The sequence below is a fragment of the Myotis brandtii genome, unplaced genomic scaffold, assembly GCF_000412655.1.
Source record: "Myotis brandtii unplaced genomic scaffold, ASM41265v1 scaffold294, whole genome shotgun sequence".
Classification (NCBI taxonomy): Eukaryota; Metazoa; Chordata; class Mammalia; order Chiroptera; family Vespertilionidae; genus Myotis; species Myotis brandtii.
In genome coordinates, this window is record NW_005361238.1 from 682,508 (window position 1) to 684,873 (window position 2,366).

The 2,366-nt window shown below is 41.3% G+C and overlaps 1 long non-coding RNA gene across 1 annotated transcript in view; it reads left to right on the forward strand.

Annotated features, from left to right (window-relative positions):
• The window catches only part of LOC106726628, a 6,347-nt gene that overhangs the window by 559 nt on the left and 3,422 nt on the right, over nt 1-2,366 (forward strand). The gene's annotated exons all lie outside the window — the stretch shown is intronic.

Below are 2,366 nucleotides of genomic sequence, written 5' to 3' on the forward strand. Positions count from 1 at the left end.
CTGAGGGTGTTGTGGGGTCATGGTGATGGGGGAGGGTGTGAGAGAGGTTCATGATGAGGGGAGGAGGCCATAGTGACCAGGTTTTAGGTGATAGTGGGAAGAGGAATCATTAGAATCTAGGAAAATAGCTTTCAAACTTTTTTGATCACCCTTTAGAAAGAAATATATGGTATCTTTTGACTCTGTACACAAAGTGTGTACTGAAAGAAACTTTCTTGAACCAATATCTACTCTCCTATATGAGATACATTCAGATATATTTTGTTATAATCTGGGAGGGTTTCCTAGGCGGGTGGTATTGAAAATCTTTATATTTTATCAGGTAATATTGAATCTCTAGTTTTCCTATAGTCCTTACAAAGCTCACAAAGTAGCAGTAGAATTGTCATTGCCATATTTGTCCTTTTTGAGTCTGTGCAGGCTTAGGGAGCCCATAGGCATGAGTATCAACCATGGCTTACTCCCAGCTAATCTCCCAGCTATTCTTCCTTGGCTCTCTGAGATTGGACCCTAATGGCTGTTAGGTATCCAGACAGAAAATGCTCTGGACATACCTGTCAGGATTGGCGTGACTTGAACCCCTGGCCACTCTCAAGGAACATCAGCACCCAGAGCAAAATCAGGGGTCTGTGTTCTGCAGCCCCATGACTTTCAGCTCTTTTTCTGTACATTCTATCTAGCAGGCTCATGAAAGGAAGGACTGTCGTTTTGTTGAGGCTTGTTTTAGGAGAATATAGGGCACAGAAAGATCAGCTGTGTTAACCCTTCATGCCACATACCAATATTGCCCTCTAGACTTTCTGGATGCTCTCTTCTGATTTTACCTGCCTGTCTTATCGTATCTGCCCATGCCCATCTGCTTGAGAAAGTTCTTGCCTTACCCTTAATTCTGAGACTCCCATGTTCCAGACTGATGACTTTGAGACTATTCATAACTATTTTCTGAGAGCTTTGACTAGTTAGATGCTCCAGACACAACAGCTTGCTCAAAGAAATGAAGGTTCTTACACAAGGAAGTTCAAGCACTGGACCTATCAGTTCCAACAATGTGGAGTGCTGCCCTTCAGTGATAGCTCATTAGCTTTGGAGGTCAATGTTTTAATTTGTCTTGTTGAGGGAACTCCAGCATTTAACAGAGAAAAATGTTAGACTTACATTACAACAAGACTTCACATTGAATTGAGTATCTGCTTTATCCCAGACTTGGGACTGGGTATTTGACATTCATGATTGAGTTTAATTCTCATCACCCCATTATAATATTTAGGCGTTATTTCCTTCCATTTTACAGGCAATGAAACATAAGTTCAGAAAAGTTAGGTACCATGTCTAATATTATATATCTAGCAGAGGCAGAGCCAAGATTCAAACCCAGGTATGTCTGGCTCTGCTCCACCACTCCCACCCTTTAGTCCAACCTGCAGTACAGAAGACCTTACCTGGCTTCAACTTCTTGTGACATTTGACCTGTTTCATGTAACAGGGACCATCTCTCCCCACCCCACTGCCTCCCCACCCCCAACCACCTGAGAAGATCCTTTGCCAAGACAAGAAGGATGGATTCCAGTCCCACAGCTCAGTGAGAGACTTCCTACTTTGCTCGGGCCTTCGCCACAACTGATGTGCTCATTCGCACAATGATGATACAATGAAGAAGCTCAACATTCAGAGAAAGAATGTAATAGAGTGGTCTGGCCCCTTTCAGACCCTATTAAATGCAATTTTGACCATACAGTAATCATAATCTGTTTAGTTAATAGGAAGCTCACTTGCTCAAAGGCTATAAACCTAGATAACGTAATGATTCTATTTGGGGAAACTGGAAGAGGACTAGTTTTGATGAATTTGAAGGGCCTGATAAGCCATCTCTGTGAGGAAGTCCAGCAGTCAAGTGCAAACGTGGACTAGAGTTGGAAGACCTGAGACTTGGAGAGTTAGAGGAATGATTTGCGTAGGTCTGGCTGACAACATAATTAAAGTATATGTGAAAAGGACTAAGGATATGTTTTTTAGGGTTCATAGTTAGGGGCTAGAAAGAAGAAGAGAAACAACCAGACGAGATAGAGAAACAACAATTATATAGGAGGAGGGACTCTAGGAAGGTATAATTTGAAGAAAGTCAAGAAATAAAATATTTCAAGGAGGGGAGTGAGTCAAAAGTAGCACAAAGTAAAGATGAAAGAGAATGAGAATTGAGAAAACGCTCATCTTTTCTGTCCTTGGTGAAATGTAAGGGAGTAGTTTTAGGCATAGAGATGGGAAAACATAATTTGTTTTCTAGGAATAACAGGTGATCCAGGTTTGGTTAGAAGAAAGAGTTCCTTTTAAGAAGTATTAGAGAATAAGTAATTTGGGCTAAAGAGTTT